The following is a 19,732-nucleotide window of genomic DNA, read 5'->3' on the forward strand; positions in this document are numbered from 1 at the left end:
AAGGGACGGGAGGGGCCCACGTGGAAGGCTATGGGAAGGCCACAGGGAAAGGCCGGAGCTCCCAGCTCTGCCCGCTCTGTAGCAAATGGGGTGTTTCTGACCTTCTGGGGGCTGGGCTCTGTGTGTGTATGTGTGTGTGTGTGTGTGTGTGTGTGTGTGTGTGTGTGTGTGTGTGTGTGTGTGTGTGTGTGTGTGTGTGTGTGTGTGTGTGTGTGTGTGTGTGTGTGTGTGTGTGTGTTTCCCAGTGGAGGCATCATTCAGGACTTAGGACTTCAGAGGAAGGTCAGACTCGGGCCCCTCCCTGCCATCCTCTTCTCCCCTCTCCCCACTCACTCACTCACTGCTGGCCTGCTACCTGCTGGCCAACCTACTCCCCCTGCACAGACTGGGCAGTCAAAATCACCAACTAGCCAAAGGGCCCACTGAGTGTACTAGTGGGGCCAGAGGGTGTGTTGCTATGCACCCAGTAGGAGCCCGGTGCACATAGACTAGGAGGAGCCTTTGGTTCCTGGTTGCTGGAGAAGTGACATTCAGAGCTACAGACCGCGGTGGTGCCCGGCTGGGCTGGTGTGGAGGAGGCCAGTGCTGTTGCGGTGATTGAAGGGTTGCTCTTTGGAGCTGCTGCCAAAGTAATCTCAGGCCGGCAGCCTCGTGCCTTTGGTTAGTCTCAGCCCACTCGCCAGCTCTGCCCTTCAGAAGAGGCCCAATGTCTCCTCCAGAGGACACGGATTAACCCCTAAAAACGGAGTTTTGTTTGCACAGCTCTCTCCAAAGCTGAGGAAGTCTCTGTGGTGTTCCTTGTTGGCCAGGGGAATCCTTTAGGTCAGAAGAGGCTGGTGGAGGCTCAGCCTCTGGCCCTAGATAGACACCCAGTCTGGGAATCTGCCAGGAACTCTTGCTCACATGCCCCGCTGGTCAGTCCTGCCTTCCCCAGCCAGGAGAGCACCATGAGAGGTCTTTTCCTATAAGCTCAGCCCTGCCCAGTTACCGAACCTGTGTTGATTAGGCTAGGAGGACACTTTTAATGGTAGGGGACCACTGCACACAGATGTATGCCCACAGGTTCAGGGTCCAGTGCAGTCTGCAGCAAACACTCTTTCCTTAATCATCACTGAAGACGTCCCTCTGCTGGGCCCCTGGCTTGGTTTCCTAAGTAGCTTTCCAATCTCAGAGCAGCAATCTCACCCTAGTTAGTTACTGCCCTCCTCTCTGGCCCTTTCCCATCCCTGGGCATGCCTGGTACCCTGAAGGATACCCTGTATCCTGCAGGGAGGTGAAGAAGGCCCAGTCTTGGCCATCAAAGAGTACAGCTGCAATGGAGGTGGTGAAGTTATGGAGTAATAGCTCTAACAGGATGCAGGTGGAGCAAAGGCTGGTAATGGGTTCAAATCAGTATGTGACTAGTACTTGGGGAAGAGAGTGCTTTGCTGAAACGTGTTGGGGGGGGGAAGAGACTTCATGGGTCCTCCCTCAAGCACATATTTTTAGTATATGAACATAGAGTAGGATGGGAAATTATTATTTGTGGTAGACTTTTCTAAGTTCGGGTACCTAACCACTTTTTGACTACTCCTACTTTTCTTCCCCTTCTTTCCTTCTGATCCTCCTCTTCCTTCTCATCCTCCTTCATAGTGTTGCTAGCAACTTCTTTCCAGAAACGACTTCCAGCAACTGTCAGGGACCTTGACCTCTCATTCTTTTCCCCCCTTCAGATGGCCAGCCAGTCATCCCAGTCCAAGCTCCAGGCCTGGTGATGGGTTCAGAGATGAACACATGACCCAACTCACCCAGTAATGTCTGGCCTACAGTTGAAAGGACTCAACGCAGAGAAGAATAGGGCTTCTACTGAAATGTGAAGTTGGCATCCTGACGTAGCTGCTGCCATCTTGGCACCATTGGTTTTTGTTTTTGTATGACATGGACATAGGAAGCCCACCACTGTGACAGTGGGAGAAACATTTGGTCCTTTGAACCACCCTCTAGATATCTAAAACCAAAACGAGCCCCGCATGTATTGATTCTATGATCTGATAACTTACCTCTTTGGGCATTTTGACTAGGATTTCGATCGCGTATCACTCGTAACTGGGATGCGCCTACCGAATCTCTTCTGCGTGCCAAGCCCCGAGCTCAATGTTTCTGTTTGATAATCTCACTTTCCTGATCTTTCAGATGGCAAAATCTTAGGTACAGACAGGTTGTGGCTCTGGGAAGCTTATTCACGGACAAGATTTCGGAAGCTCAAGCAGTGTCTTAAAGGGTCCCAACCTGTAGGAGAAAAACCCGAAAAGTCAAGTTTCAGTTAAAGGGTGAGTTCTTCAACAGCCTTAGCCCTCTTCTTCTCTCTGTTCCTTGGCATGACTGTTGGCCATCTTGAGACAGGACTCCTCTAGTGGTAAGATGGCGCACATTCTATGGGCTGGTAGATTTGTGGCTTTATTTGCAAGGCTATAGTATAGTTATTTCTGTAAGATGATAAGGACAGAGCAGGTCACCCAAGCAGGGTGAGAAGCAAACTGCCAGTCATTATTATACTTAGTTCAGTAAGCCTAACATAGTCTTTGGTTGGTGTAGATTTCTAATTCAGCTTGGCTAACCCTGTCCATGCACAGGATAACTCCGGACAGGGGAGAGTTAATGACCAACCTTCCTCCAGGAAAGAAAAAGGCTTCAATAACAAAACCCAACAGCACGGAGGGAAAGAGACGCAAGTTACCAGCCACAGAAGCTTAAAAAAGAACCCACCCACAGCTCCCGCTACAAATGCTTTTAGCCGCACGTTAAATCTTCCCTCTAATGGCACCCCTGTTAAACGAGATATGTCACCCGACCTGAGGAGGCTGACTTGAAAGGCAAATAGTTGGAAGTGAATCCACACGTTATTAGTGAGAGATGTTCTCACATTTCCGGCAAAAAATAATGGAGCTGAGGTCTAAGGGATGACTAATATCTCCCCATTACTGACCCGAGGCTGGGCATTACATTGTAATGCTGGCCACTCAGCTGGCCCTTCTAGCATATTTTTTGGTGCTTGGCCTCTGAGGGCTTTCTGCTGGATGGCTCACTTCATGTTAACCTGGGCTGACCAGCCTCTTGAAATGAGGAAGCTGTCATCCCCATGGGGTGGGGGGTGGGGGCTTGGGGGAAGCTGGCCCTGGGTTGCCCAGAATAGAAATGCAGAATCCTGATGGTTTGGATGGGTTCCTTGCCTCAAGGAAAGGCCATATCTAAGACACACAGGATTCCATCCTTATCCCCACATCATCTGGGTTCAATCCCCTTTCGTAGTCTTGGGTCATTAGTGACCTTGATGTTGACGCCTCTAATGGACTTTTAAAATTTTCTCTTGTTTCCCACCCTCTTGACCATTGCAGCTCAAATACCCGCCTCCCTTCCCAGGCTCATCCTCCTGGGTGGTCTGATCGCTGTACAGTGGAAGTCCTAAGGACTCATGGCTTCTTATTCTCTATTACCTCTAAAAGCAATCTCCTCTATGGGCTTCACAGCCCATCCAAATGCCAATGGTTTCTTTATTTGACTCTGATCCAGTTTTCCCCTGTACATCTGAGAACTGTATTTCCAGCAGTATACCCGAAATCCCCACCATGCTGTCCCTAAAGCTGCCTCCAACTTAACATCTGCAAAACTAAACCCACTGTTGGCATGCTTGGTCTTGGCCTTCTTCCATGATTCCTCCTTCTCTCCATATAGGGAAAGGCTGTATGTCCATTTGTCTATGCTGGAAACCTAGAGGAATCATTCTTTCTCTGCCCTCCTGTTCCAATTGATCGCCAACTCCCTGCTGATTTTCCTTGCTAATGATTTCTTGGCTCTCTTTGGTGGCCTTCAGTCTCTGCCATCATAACAGGCCAGAGTGTCACCATCTTCTGCTGGTGACAACTTCTTAATGCATCTGTCGGCCCCTCCTGTCTGTTCACACTGCAGGGGGCTCTCCTTGGAATTCATGTCTGTCCACGATGCTTTGTCTGAAACTCTGTATTTTCCATTGCTCTCCATCCTCTCCAAATTCCTCTGTGATTTGGCTCTGCTGTTTTCTTGGCCCCTTCTGACATTATTCTTCCCTCACTTTCTGAACTCTAACATATGGCCTTCCCTCCATTCCTTAAGCCACACTCCCCCTTGGCTCAGGGTTTCTGCATGTTCTACTGTTTGTGAAATACTGTTTTTCCTCTTCCTTTTGCCAAAGCAACCTCTGACTCTCCAGCTTGCAAGTTTCTTAGCTTCTTTACAGCAACTTCACATGATCCCTCTCAGATCAGATGAGGCTTCTATGCCACACTGTTGGATTTCTGCCAGTGTGCGGAACAGGGCTGGCCCTTAAAGCCATGGCTCACTGTTTGTTGGATGAATTACCCTCTGGTTAAATACCAATTGCCAGCCTTGAGGGCTGGCTCTGAGATGTTCCTATAATATCCTTATTTTCTTGGCTAGAAGGGAGAAGAGGTTCCAATTTTTTGCTGGGGGGACAGTTGTGGGGCTTGAACTTAGGGCCTGGGTGCTGTCCCTGAGCTCTTTTGTTCAAGGCTAATGCTCTACCACTTTGAGCCACAGCGCCACTTCTTGTTTTTGAAGATTAGTGTCTCACGGCTGGGAAGTTGGCTCAGTGGTAGAGCAGTTGCCTTGCATGCCTGAGGCCCTGGGTTCAATTCCTCAGCACCACATAAGCAAAAAGAAAAAAGCCAGAAGATTAGTGTCTCATGGGGATTTTTTTCTTCCCAGGCTGATTTTGAACTGCGATCCTTAGATCTCAGCTTCCTGAGTAGCTAGGATTGCAGGCGTGAGCTACCGGCAACCGGTCCAGGTTCCACTCAGTATTCAAGTAAAGGTTCCTGTTGAACTGAGCATGTTTTAGCTCCTGTTTTGACTTTAGGGCCAGGGACCCCTCTTGAATTTCCCCCCACCATCTTAGGTCCCTTGTTAAGCCTTGTAGTGTCTTCACAGCTGGACCCTGAAACTGCTTCCAAAGCCCTAGATGCAGGGCCCGGCCATTGTCCTGGAGCTGTTTTTGCTTAAAGCTAGTGCTCTACCACTTGGAGCCACAGCTCCACTTCCTTTTTTTTTTTTCATGGCTAATTGGAGATAAGAGTCTCATGGACTTTCCTGCCTCAGCTGGCTTTGGATTGTAATCCTCAGATCTCAGTCTCCCGAGTAGCTAGGATGAAAGGCATGAGACATCACACCAGCCCCTCCCCTCTTTCTCTAGGTGGATACGAAGAGCCCGTGATGCAGGAAATGCTTCTGGGTCTCTTCTTGATCTAGCAGGGCTCTAGCTTTGGATGCAAAACTCAGAAGTCACCACAATACTGGCCTCTCTCTTTCTCTCCCTATTACACCCCCCCCCCCCCGCATTCCTCAGTTTCTCCCTAACTCACCAGACCTGCTGGCTATTGGGGTCCTCAAAGGACTACGCCGGCCATCAAATTCTCTTTACTGGTGCATTCCCCCGACCTTCTGTAAGATATAACCTGATCTTTTCTTTCTCTTTAGAGCACTTACCTTGTGGACCGAACATACTGGGCAGTGCGAGGGGAGCTGGTATGTCCTCCCCACAGCAGTGGTAACAACCACAGCAGCAGGTTTATTTTTAAATAAAAATCAGGAAGTTACGAGGCTCCTGAGGCTTTCCTGCATTCTTATTTTTCATTCAATAGGAAAAAGAAAGAAAGAAAAGACAAAAGAGAGAGAGAGAAAAAAAAATGAAGGGGAAAAATACAGCTCGTGTTTCTAACTTCCATTTTTCATGGCTCCCTGTTCCCGGTCCCTTTTCCCTCCCGCTTCCCTTCTCTGCCATTTGGCAGCTCTGAAGAAAGGCAAGGAGTGATTACTTCTGAGAAGGGAGTGGGGGACCTGCGCAGGCTGAGCATTAGGCATGCAGCCCCTGAGCAAGTTCGCATGCATGGTAAAATATTACCTTCATAACACACTCGCAGATAGCTATGTGTAAATGGTCACATGCTTTTGTGATGACCGAGTTATAAATGATTGCAGACTCCATCATTAATAATGCATTTGAACAATAACAACCTGAATCAAAGGAAGACGTAAGGCCTTTCTTTCTCCACCCCCCCCCATCCCCACCCTGTATATGAATTCACTCTTGTTGTGTGTGAAATGACTGGGGCCTAGGATCGGGGGCCCACGTTGGGCCTTCAGAAAGTGGGGGAGCATTTCAGCTCATGCTGGCCCCTGATAGGCAAAAATGGGACATCTGGTGGCCACCCCAGAGATTTTCCTATGTGCCGTGTTGATTTGTACCCGCTAAGTGTTTACATCTTCCCGGGGTCCGACAATCTCAACCACCAGCTGCTCTGATGTTAATTTGAGGGTGGGTCTCCAAGAGTGAACCAGATCCTGTAAATTCCCCAGCAGTTGATTGCCTGAGGTCACTGGTCTGTTTAAAAGATAAAGTTAGTTCTAATTCTTCAGGATGCTCATTCCCTAGTACCTTTCCACACTGTGTTCTAATTACCACCCCCCCCAAACATTCTCAGGGTCGTAAAAACATAACTTGCTATTTAAAGCTTATACTGGGTTGTTCAGTCTGCAAGCTCCTACTCATCCCTCAAAATCCTGGTCAAACATGCCCCTCTTCTCTAGCTCCCCAAGGTAGAGTCCCTTGTTTCATTCTGTGATCTCATCTGTCGATCTATATCGATATCTATATATATCAATTCATATATATATATATCTCACATATATATCTATATATATCAATTCATATATATATAATCTCACATCTATATCTATATCTATATCTCTATATATCAATTCATATATATATATCTCACATATATATCTATATCTATATCTCTATATATCAATTCATATATATATATATATCTCAATTATATCATTGCTCATACCACACACACACTGTAATGCTTTATTCTTGTATTGATTTTCCTTGCTGGGCTTTGAGCTCCTTACCGCCAATAAGTGCATGTTTCTATCCTTTATAACTCCATTCTTCAGCCCAGTGCTCAGAAATCATTAAATATTCAGTATGTGTTGAATGAATAAGCAAAGAACCACTCAATGGACACCTTTCTGTTTTCTTAGGTGGGTGATATTATGCGATGTGTACCCTGAGCTGGCACAGGAGACGTCTGGGAAGAAGAGCTCCTGTCCATTGGCATGCCCCTGAGCCAGGTCTTCGAAGTCGAATTATCCAGAAGGTGTTTTGGTGAGAATGATGCCCACGGACCTGGCCATTTTCTGTGCTATATCTGATAGCCTGCCACTGTCTATCCCTTAGAAATCAAGAGTCTTTTCTACAACTACTTGGGCCCTGTGTGTCTCCATCCCTCCCCTAGTACATATACCTTTCAGTTGAATTGTATCCTGAAAAGAATCTTGATGTTACAGGTTTGCGGTTCCAGATCCTTCCATTCATTTGGCATGACCTCGTGTGTAGGTAGATGTCTAGAGTTGCCGATGGCTCTCTTTCTCAATCACTCTCATGCCTCTCCCTCTGCTTTGACTTTGTTTCCTTGAACACTGTGAGGTGGGATCCCGTGGCCCTGGGCCCTCAGTTGATAGCTCCATGCGGACCTCTGAACCCCACCAGGGGTGTGTTTGTACTGTGGCCTCAGAACTGCAGTCAGACCCTCTCCTCCAGGAGGAAAGACCTGAGGTTAGTTTCCTGAACCGGGCCCTATTTTAACTACTTCTCCTTGCTCTAAAAGCTTTTTCTTGCTTTTTACCTTTTATGACCATACTCTAAAACCACTCTCATCTCTTCCTGTGCTAAAACTTCATCATCTTTTCGAGTCTACGTTTTTCTCTACAATTTCTTCTTCTTCTTTTTTTAAATAACTCTGACCTCGGAGCAACACTTGCTCCATCTGTTCTTTCTGGCCCTGATTTCCCTCGGAATTACTGATCCGAACACTCATTTTCCACACTAATTTCTCTCTCCAGAATACAAGAAAATGATGATCAAAAATATTTGCACAGCTATAAGGTCACAAATTAGTTTTGTTTATTTATAGCCTCCTACCTTCCTAAAAAGAAAAGCTTACTACTCGTCTTAAATATCATGGTGAAAGAAAGTAAATTCCAAGTAGGTTTTAGAAAAGAAGCAAACCCTGGTCCACCGGGCCAAGAGGTGGTTGTGGAGCCGGGAGGGCATGATGGCGTCCAAGCTACATGCTGGTGGTGGCCCTGGGTTCTATGATGGGCTGTTTGTGGCCTACAGAGAGGGAAATGAGATCAGTTATGAAGTTCAGAATCCAGGACACACACACACACACACACACACACACACACACCTAAATTGCTATGAAAACTGCAATGTTTCATGATGACAAGTCTAGAGAAAAATCCATCTTGGAGCCTTGAGCTCCACTATGAATACATCACATATAATATATCAATATAGTAGATACAACTGATTCTCCACAGCATTCTTAGACTAACTACTGAGGAATGTCCTCTGTATACACATCCTCCCAATTAGAGAAGTTTAGCACATTGTAACAGGAGAATGGGGAGAGGCTATTCAGGTTAGTGTTTAGTGATCTGGGGGCTTACTTTCCATGTGAGTCCATAGGTATTTAAATGGTCTTGAAGCAATGGAAAATGTGGTCCTGGCGCTCGAGAAACGCATGCTGTCATAGGACCACCCACTGCACAAAGCCATCCCTTGGGATGCAAGCCTGCATCCATTCTGAAAGTGCCATCCTCTGGGCACAGCTGCAGAGCCTGTACTTTAAGCAAGCACCCTTAGGATTCAGAGGCAGGCATTTCAGGTAAGCATTGTTGTGATGGAGATTCTTCATGTGGGCCAGTGATCTGTAGTGGAAAGCTGCATCGTGAGGTATCACACAGGTGCCCCAAACAAAGGATTACAGGAGGCTAAAGTGATAGGAATCACTTCTGGCAGGCATAGCGAGAGAAGACGGTGGTAGTATTTGAGCTGAGCTCTGAGACACGAGCAAGAGCAGGCACAGGATAAGCCGGGGAGTACTTTCATGCAGAGGAAATAAACTAGGCAAAACCTCACAGGTAGAAAAATGCTGGGCAAATAGATCTGATTGACGCGAGTGTAATCTATGTAAAGGAAATGGTAGGAGACAAAGCCAGAAAGGCAGGTTGGGGACAAATTATGGAGGGCTTTGAATACCAGACTGATGAGTGTGAGCTATTCTCAGTAGGCAATGGGGAGCCATTGAAGGCTTTCGAGCCCCAGAATGATGTGATCAAAGTAGTACTTGAAGAAGATTAATTTGACTGTGGTGGGGAGACTAGAGTAGAGGGTAAGGGGACTGAGCAGAGTTCAGTACATAAAGGACATTCTATGAGTGTTTGTGGAATGAAATCTTTGAATAAAGCAGGGAAGAGGCCATTGTGATAGTCTAGGTGTCAGAAGATAAAGGCCTAAAGGAAGAAACAACGAGGAACAAAGAGCAAGAGAAGAAGGCACAGACCAAGATGGCCCGCTGTGTCTGGTGAGGGAAAGAGAGGGTCATTATCTACTCTGAAGTTTGAAGCCTGGGCTGCTAGGGGGGTCGTGGGCCCATTGCCAGACCACGTTCAGAGGAGGCCATGGATGGGCGCAGGGTGAGAAGTCATGGAGCAAGCTATATGAACTGGAGCAGCTGAGCGGGCTCAGGGCGGAGTCTGAGAGGCACAATTCTGTAGGACCTTGGGCTAGAAGGCTAGAAGTGTATCATGGCAAACCTCACTCTTGACCTCGAACAATGTCCGCACTTCAGTATTGGAAGGAGACACAAGTGACCCTTCTGGGGATAGTCAAGCGGGGCAGAGAAGTATGGGGACTGTGTAAGAATGGGACCTAGAACAGAAGGACAAGGAACATTTCAAGATGGAAGGATGGAATAGTGCTCTGGGCTGCAGCCATACAATGGTAACCAGGGCTGAGAGCAAACCCTAGAAATTAAGTTCTCACTTCTGTCCTGATGGAGCATAGTTCACATAAACACTATGCTATGCCTGAGTGTCTCCCCCGCAAAAAAAGTCTGTGTGCTAGAACTTAATCCCCCAATGTGAGCTGTTGGGAGATGGTGGTACCTTTAGCAGTCAGGACAAGTGGGAGGTCCCTAGGGGACTGAGGGTGCGCCCTGGAAGGGGATTGTGGGACCCTCGTCTCTTCCTGTCTCATTTCTATTTCCTGGCTTGCAAGGCAAACAGTTTGATTCTCCATATACACCTGTCATGTTGTATTGCTGGCTTGTCAGAGTCCCAAAGCTCAAGTGTGTGTGTGTGTGTGTGTGTGTGTGTGCACGTGTAGGGGGTATGCTTGATCTTGAACTAGACCTCCAATACTATGAGCCAAAACAGACCTTTCTTCTTTTAAAGTTCATTGCCATGGGTATTTTTGTTATAGCGAGGGAGACCTGACTAACCCAAAGAGCAACAGGATGTTGTTTCAGTTCCATTTACTAGGTGCCATTATTAAATCAGGAGTCTTCAATCCATATGTGTAGGATGGAGATTTTTCTTTCTCTCCCCCCCTTTTTTTCCCTTCCCCAACTTCACCTGTTCTTTTCTTGGCCAATTTCTGGGATGGACCTGTATACTTCTTCCTCCTCCTCTTCCATATGGCAGGAAAGGACACACTTAAGGGCTAATTGGCCTTTGGTAAAACATCAATGACCATGAAATTCCATTACCTAAGTAATGGAAACATGCAGCCCAGAATCAGTTTCTTCTAGGCTTGCTGCCTGCTGTCCTTCTGGCCTAATTACCTTTATTACCATGCCCTGAGTTCAATGCCAGTTTGAACAGCTTGTTTTACGTCTGAGGATTTTCTCTATATTTATCAGGATGATTCAGTTGCAAGAAAGAGAAACTCAATTTGTATTATCTTTTGCAACATAAAAAAAGGGACGTATTAGCCCATGGGACTGAGGAATCCCGCCTGCACCTCATTGAGAGGTTTAGGGAACCCCCACAGAGTTCTTTCAGAATTCTCTGCTTGGCTTCAGTGCTGCTTTGTGTAGAGAGACATCTTCTCTAGGTGTCAGCAAAGGTTTTGATCTGTAGCCCCACCCCACAACACTCAGACAAGGAAAAAAAAAAAAAATCCCACGGAAGAATTCTGATTGGCCAGTCGAAAGGAATATGGCTGGATCCAGATAGCACGCCCCCTACTGTTAGCAGGGATGATTGGCATCTCATTAGAAACAGATTAATAGGACAGAAAAGCAATTTTCCCAGGAAAAGGGGAGTGAGGATGGGTGATAGTGGTGCTGGACAATTCCAAGCCACAGATGACCTGTCTCATTTGACCTGCCTCTGCAACCAACCTCTCTCGTCTCCTTAGCCACGGATTGGGCCTAGAGCTCTCTCACTCCTATTCTCCTCTCTGCCCTAAATTAGCTGGTTGAGTGCCGCAGTTGAAACTGAGCTCCAAGGCTTTCCCCTGCTCCTCTCTGACTGTGCTTTGTGACAGCCATTACCTACCTGTACAGGTGTCTCCTGACTTCCAGAGGCCCCAGGCTGTGATGGCAAGGGAGGCTTAGATCAGGCCAGTGATGAGCTGGCTGAGGTGTGTGGGAGTAGAGGAAGAGTCAGCCCAGGCTGCTGAGCCAGGTGAGATGAAGGAGCACTGAGGCAGGAGCCTCGGGGCAGCTTGCCCACTTGCTGCCTGAATCCCACAGGAGGACCTGGTGCCGTCGGAGCGCCGGTGTGGACTCGCTCTGTGACCCCAGGCAACACGCTTAATTGCTCAGGGCTGCCTCCCCTCCCTCTCTCATCAGGCAAGCAGGAATCATGACACGGTGGCGCTAACAGAAGCGGTGCTGTTCAACAGGAGAGGCTGATTTAGAACTGCTGCTGTGGAAGATGGGCTCCCAAGCTACTCTGCACCCCTAGCGTTTCCCTCAGCGCTCTTGGCAAGGGAGTAGGAGGATCCTTGAGACTTGGTGCTTTCTGATTTCAACCTCTGGCTCTGCAGCAGAGCTGGGACACAGTGGCCTTTTTCATGCCCAGGGTTGAGGGTGGGTGGGCATCTCCAAGATGTTGCCAATACTGGCTTTAGAACTAGAGTTTATGGAACCCGAGAGACCCCAGATTCTGGACAGGATTTTGGGGGTGGGTGGATTTTTTATGACCCTGATACCTCCTAGTCCTTTCCCCCGGTAGGTTCAGTATTAGGAACAACCATACATGATACTTACACATCATTGGCCAGCCAGATTATATGGTAGGGAGGTCTGGAAGAAAGGTCAGCCTACAATCAAGCCAAGTGAAGGTTCATCCTTCAGATAAAGACAGGTATCAGCGTTCACAGTGGACCCTGTCCTGGAATCGTGGTTACCAAACTTTAGTGCACCTTCCCTATTACCAAGAGCCATGGGAAAGAAGTAAAGAAGTAACATTTCAGGACCAGCTTCACATCGCCCCGCTGCTCCCCAACACAGGCTCTGCACTCTGCTTGCTTGCTTGCTTGCTTGCTTGCTTGCTTGTTTGCTTCCTTCCTTCCTTCCTTCCTTCCTTCCTTCCTTCCTTCCTTCCTTCCTTCCTTCCTTCCTTCCTTCCTTCCTTCCTTCCTTCCTTTCTTTCTTTCTTTCTTTCTTTCTTGGTCAGTGTGATGGAAAATGCTGGGCTGGACCCTAACGAGGGAGAAAAGAGGGGTCCATCCAGCCCCAAGGCCTGCAAAACCTCCCCTCCCCTTCCTGGGAAGGAGCGGGGAAAAGGGGGTAGGAAAATCAGGGCTTTCTCATCCCGGAGCTGTCAGCCTGACCAGAATGAGCATTCATTTTCAGAATAAATAATCAACTCACAAAAAAATGTACCAAATTCATTTTCAAATTGGCTTGTCAGACACACATTTGCCCAGGACAAGTTGGTTGAATAAAATGTATCTTGGGGAGCAAGGTGAGCCAGGCTGTCTCATTCCCTTAGGGACATCTTGTAAATAAGGGCCATTCTTGAGGCCGGAAGCAGAGAATTCCCAGGCACAGATTGAATTCTGGCTTTGTCTTAATGAACGTCAATATTTATTACCAAAGGCGTTGTGCTCCTCGGAGTGATAGAGCATTTCCCCGTCTCGGCTGCTGCCTCTTGCCTTCCCAGGTACCAAACGCTGTGTAATTGCGGCTCATAAAGGCGGCAGACAATACTGCCACGGAAACTCTCTCCTGGCTGTAAATCTTCATCATCAAAACCAGCAGAGCTTTGCCTCTGGTTTGGATGGTGTATTCCTAAAAGAGTCAGGGCCCAGCCAGATTTTCCGGCTGTTCTGTTTTGGCAGAAAGACTCTCCCTGTGTCCAGGGGGTAAGGTGTGAAGGACGTCCTTTTGGCTTAGCAAGACTTGGAAAGGCTAAAAGTGATGAGAGGTCCACCCGCCCCCTCCTCATCTTACCCTGGGACTAGAAAGAGTCAATTGCTCATCATCAATTTAGGGGACCTCCCCCTTGAGGTCCAACCTCCTTATTGAGGATTGTGAGCATTGTGAGAGACAGATCTTTGTCAACGACACATGGTTCTAAGACCAGTGCCCTTTGGAGTTGGCTATAACACCTCCTGGATATTGAACAGTGAACTCAGAGGACTCCTTGAGCTGCTTGCTGGCTGCAAAAGTTAAAAGCATTCCTGGACTCTGGCTAGGGAACCTCTCCCCACCCCCCTCCCCGGCCCCAATTCCCCACCAACAGGTCTGGCTGCCTGGAGTTCATTCAGACAGGTTTCCTTCCTTGGTTGATTTCTACCTAGGCTTAACTGGGAAATCTCTGGAAGCTAACTCCAAATTCTGCCTACTAGCCAAACATACCTGGGAGTAGCAATCATAGCTGGAGAATGTGGATAAGAAAATGGCAATTCACTCTGGCTTTTCCTAGAAGCAAATAACCCAGCTTTGTAAAAGGGAAAGGTTTGGAAGGGCAAGGGGAAGCCTAACATGCTGTCACCCAGGACACCAGGCTGGGATGGAGTTCAGGTTTTGGTTTAGCTTTCTTTCCTCCTGCCAACTTGCTTAGGACAGAGATGGCCCCGGGGCAGAGACACTAAATGGGTTTTTGAGAGTGATGTCATGCAGTTCTCAGACACCAAATCGCTCTGCAGAAACGGCCCGGCTGTTGTTATGGGAGTTATGCTGGAGAGAATTATAACTTTTGACAATGGACATCTCATCTTGCACAGATGCGTCCTTTATAGAATCTGCCAGCAAGATTACAGCAGCATCAAGAGTGTAATGGGGAGAGGAGTCAATAATTCTGGGGTTATTGATTGTAACCAGACCCATTCTTCTATTTTAATTTATATTTTATCCACTTTTTCAACCTATTTTTTTGAAACCTGTGCTGGAAAAAAATCACCTGCTAGATCAAATGCAGTTGATTACATTTTTTAAAAATGATAGGAGTAATTTACTGCCCTTAGGAGACTCTGACAGAAGTCAGCTCATGACTAGAGTGGGGACGAAATGTATGTATGATCAGGGTTTGGGGATTGGCAGAAAAGAGAGAGGGAGGCCTTGTAGAAGGGAGGCACTGACTGACCACAGCCAGGCTCCCCTCGGCTGTCCCTGGAGCTGAGCCTCCTTCGTGAAGACTAGGTCTGAAGAAAACTCATTAGACATTCCAGTTTCCCACTGCTCCATAGCTCCCATGGCTCTGGGTCTTAGTACATCCTATAGAATATATTCTCCTCTTCCCATTTCTTCCAGATGTTTCCTGATAAGGCAAATGGAGATGCCAGGTAGATCAGGGCAGATGAAATACATACACTTACACGCACATACACACTCAAATGTGTGCCCCACACAGTAGGTCTTCATTTCAGCCTGCTTATGCATAGAACATAGTGCATTTACTCACAGGACATAGCAGACAACTTAATGAGCATTTAATTGTTGGATTGGATTGTATGGGAGTGAAGTGGTAGCTTGTATTTTCTTAAAAATCTGATTATTTTTGTTGTCCCTCAGATCTCCTTTGCCTCTAGCCTACTGTGCAGCAAGGCATGGTAAAACAGTGAGCATGTCCTAGATGACCCTTGGTGAGTTAAATGAGCATTTGGACATCTCTCTCCTTGTAAAGAAGTGACCAGGGACTCCTCTAGGCATGGTGTCAATGTCTGAGTCTGTTTCTACATTGTCCTATGTTAGCTGTTCCATTCATTTTTCTTCTGGATGGTTGCTGAGGACCCCCAAACTCTGCTTCCTGTTATCATCAATTATAAACTAGGTAACAGCACCCCCAAGTTGAGGGAAAGAGGAGAATTTAGATGGCCTTGTCATCTAAATTTTCTATAAGAGGACACCGAGTCCTAGAGCGATGACAATAACCTAGCTCAAGGGCAGCCACTGGTTTGGGTTCGAGTCAGGAACACTTTGATGCATCTTCTTCCAGCCTGGTGGTTTTCTTTCTCTTGCTTTATTTTCTCCCATGGGCAACAGCAGGTCCTGATCACCTGCCGTCTGCAGAAACTCTCATCTCTCCTCCCAGACCAGCCAAGTTGCATTACTGAAAGGTCCCCCTTCTCTCTCCTATTTGGTTTTAGATGGACCCCAAAGAAGCAAGGGTTGGAAGAAAGCACCAGATGCAGAACTGGAGCTGAAAGTATTTTTGTCCTCCACACACCACTGCTCATTCTTCTAGGTTAGGCTGGTGCCGGCACACTATGAAGTCAGACTTTTGAGGTCGAGTGAAGAGAGACAGTACACATTCTTTCCATTCTGGTTTTCTGGGCAGGCAAAAACATTTTTAATGAGTTCTGGATCATGTTTCCATAGCTAGGAAGTGGGAGAGATCTGGGACTGAATGAGAAAGAGAAAGACGAATATCCCCTCCCCCCCCCCATACAAAGGTTTAAGGCCCTAGGAGACTGGGAAGCGGAGTGGGTGACTGTGGGGGAGGGCGTAGGAGGAACTCACAGTGAGGTCCATTCAAAAATGTCCTTGAGCTGACCTTGATCCTTTACCTGTTGCCTTCAGCACTCCCAAGAGACTCCTGGGCTTTTCTTTTCATCTCTGTTCCCTCTGAAATAACAATGTTTGATACAACATAATACTAGCAGAGGATTGGAGTTTGAAGCTAAGTTCTTAGCCCTGGTAGCTGTGAGGCCTGGGGCAAGTCACTTACATGCATTTTGTTCGTAAGGCAGGGATAATTGTGCCCTGTGTTCTCCCCACCAGATCTATACCAGTAGTTGTGCAATAACATGGCATTGGTGGGAACATGCAACATTTACCTAAGACACGTGTGTGCACGGGCCAATTCTAAGGCTTGAACTTGCGGCCTTGTACTCTTACTTGGCTTTTTTTGTTTAAGACTCCTGCTCTTCCACTTGAACCAACTCCACATCTAGCTTTTCAATAGTGAATTCTAGATAATAGTCTCAGACTTTCCTACCTGAACTGGCTTTAAATGTTGATTGTCAGATCTCAGTTGTGGATTACAGGCATGAGCACTCATGCCCAGCTTAAAAGAGACTTAAAAAAAAAGTATCAGATTACCCAGAAAAAAAAAATGTGAAGATAGTTCAGAGAATTCTTATATGGCCAGCACTCAGTTTCTTCTTTTATTAGCATTTTATATAGGCATGGTACATTTGTTACAATCCATGAGCCAATATCCATAAATGATTATTATGAAAGCCAACATTTACTTATGTTTCTGTACTTTTTACCTGAGATCCTTCTTCCAGTCTAGGATTTCCTTCAGGATACTACTGAGGGCCTTCTTAAATATGTCTAGTTCTCAAATTCTTCTTGTTTCTGATGAGCTTTTTTGTTTTTCATTTTTGTTGTTGATATTGTTTTATGTTTTGAGCAGTACTGGGGTTTGAACTCAGGACTTGCTAGGCTGGCATCTTATCAGTGAGCCATGCCTAGAGATCTGTCTTTCACTGGTGATTTTTAGGATAGGGTCTTAACTTGGTACCCAGAGACATTCCTGAGCTACCATCCACCTGCTTCAGGCTGAGGTCAGAGGCACATACCATTACACCTAGCTTTCTCTCTATAGTGATGGACCCTCATGGACTTTTCTTTCTGGGCTGGCTTGGTCTAGTCTAGAACCATCATGGTTCCAATCTCAACTTTCCAAATAGCTAGATTCCAGATGTGAGCCACAGGTGTCTGTCTTCAGTTCTGCAGAGTACAGGTCAGACATGTGGTAAAATGACCTTCCAGTGTATTTATCGGTTGTCTTTCTGTTGACGATGGCGGTTGGGTTTTGGGAAGATGATTATGCCTGTGAAGTGTGAGTTTCATCTAGTGATAGTAAGGACCTGTCCTTCAAGAGACCCTTTATTAAGTACACTGATAATATTTTAGAATTGTATGTTATCATTATGATGAAATGGTAACCCCTGTTTTAGAGAGCCCCTGGTTTCTGCGTCAATAGGCTGCTTCTTGGTCCTGTGTGTGGGCCTTCCCCCCCTGAAGTATAAAAATCTCTTTTTCCATCACCTGGGTCTGACACTAATGAGCTGTTAATAACATGACCATTACCTATGCAAATGAAGGGAGCTGGGCTGGGCTGGAGCTGGGCTGGGATGGAGGTGCCTGTAGCGGCAGTCAGCCTCCTTGGAGCGCTAACTCATAAATCAAGTTGCTGGGGTTATTAGCTATTTTATCTGAGGTATTGCATGAGCTGACCTCAGAGACCCCTGGCTTCCTGGCTTAGCTATACCAACGGCCCAATTGCTCAGGAGACTCTAAGGATATGAAGGGTTAATGCACCTCAGACCCATAATAGGGAGATTATCCTGAGCAGTGCTTCATCAGGTAAGAGGTTTTAAACAGGGGACGGGACCATGGCCAAGAGAAATGGTCTTGTTGGCTTGATGCGGGTAAACCAACAAACTTGATGTTGGAAAAATACAAATATTGTTTCTGTGCTCATATTTTAGGATCTGAGCATGGTTGGAAGAAGGAGAAAATGCCATCAATCTCTTTACACACTAGAGTAGATCTCTGTGGTCCTTGCTCTTACTACTCTGCCTCAAGCCATTCCCATTAGTTCTCACTTTTGATTAGGTTTTTGCAAGAGAGAGAAAGAGAGTTGATTGGAAACTTGAGATAAGATGTATTAGCGTCTTTACCTCATAGAGAGGTTTTGTCAACCCGTGGTTGAGAATCCTTCCCATCCTGGGTTTTGCTTTTTCAGTTTTTCCTTTTGTTCTATGAAATGTCTGATTCTTCTTCCACTGAAACTTTCATCCCTGCTTTTTAAAGAAAATTTTAATAAGCTTTCCAGAACTGATTGCTTCTTCTCACAACCCAAAGTATTTTAATGCATGATCTATTTTCTCACTAGCCTAATTGCCCCCATCAGATTTTCCATTTTCACTATTTCTATCTTCTGAAGCAAGTACTTCAGGCTCTTGTCTGGACTCTCTTCCTCTAATCTTCCTGCTGTGTTACTCCCCATTGCTAACGATCTTGCCGAGATTATAGTTTGTCTGGTCCTTAGATTTTTGATTGGAGGTTGATAACTTCAGAGCTGACTTTGGGAGGAGGGACAACCATTCTTCTTTTGGCTCCTCCTGCTTAAACATGAACGTTTCCTAATTCCCCTTCCACTCAGCTGAAGTCAGACTGTAACTTTTAATAAGCCTTTGCAAATGCATTGCTTCTATCGTTGGCTAGTTTTAGGGACTGTGAACATGAACCAGTCCAACCAGTGATGGGTCTCTGCCTAACTGCTGATCTACTTTCAGGTGGCAGGTGGCATCTTTAATACGTCTTCCCATTCCAAACCACCTGATTCTGATTCCCTAAATGACACAGTAGGCATTTGCCCTCACAATTATTATGATTATTATTTTGTGTGTGTCCCAAGCTTGTTTCCCTAGGATGATTGATGGTAAGAATTGCATTCAGGGTAAACCTCAACTCACCCACAAAGTTGTGTCGGTTGCTATAACCTCAAATATCAATATGATGGCTCCCAAAGCTGTTAGCTCCAATCTATCTTCCTTAGGATGAATATCTTCGCATGCTGACATAAACATTGCAATGTTAGGCTGTGTTGTGCTAGGTATACTCCATTTCTGTCCCTCACTTCAAAGTAAAGGTGTACACGTCTCTTCCCAATTCCATGTGTGATCTGGGGGGAAATTATTGAGTAAGACAAGAAACACATGATGACAGCTCTCAAAAAACAGGCTTATTGAGTTTCCGGGTCTCTATTAAGAAAAGTTCAGCCTGTGCCAAGGAGACCTAGTGTTTCTCCTATTCCATCCTGTAATGTTTTCAGAGTGTCTGTTTTGACTACGAGGTCTTTGATCTATTTGGAGTTGATTCTGGTGCAGGGTGATATATAAGGATCTAGCTTTAGTTTTCTGCAAGTAGTTAACCAATTTTACCAGCACCATTTACTGAAGAGGCTTTCTTCCATTTTATTTTTTAGCTCCCTTATTGAAGATTAGATGGCTATAGGTCTGTGGGTTCATTTCTGGGTTTTCAGTTCTATTCCATTGGTCCTGAGGTCTGTTCTTGTGCCAGTACCAAGCCGTTTTGATTACTATGGCTTTATAGTAGAGTTTGAAATTTGGTATTGATATTCCTCCAGCACTGTTCTTTCTGTTAAGGATCGTTTTTGCTATTCAGGGTCTTTTATTGTTCCATATGAATTTTTAGATCACTTCTGTTTCCTTGCTTTCACTGTATTTGATGTTGGTATAATTTGTGGAGGGAAAAAGACCCAAATCGTTTAAATAGGGAGACAGGTGGACCCATTGCAACAATGAGATGTACAAGTCGTTATGTCGAAAAACGAACTTTACAACTTTGGC

This window comes from Dipodomys merriami, unplaced genomic scaffold (genome assembly GCF_024711535.1).
Source record: "Dipodomys merriami isolate MVZ:Mamm:240054 unplaced genomic scaffold, mDipMer1.0.p SCAF_29, whole genome shotgun sequence".
NCBI classification, from domain to species: domain Eukaryota; kingdom Metazoa; phylum Chordata; class Mammalia; order Rodentia; family Heteromyidae; genus Dipodomys; species Dipodomys merriami.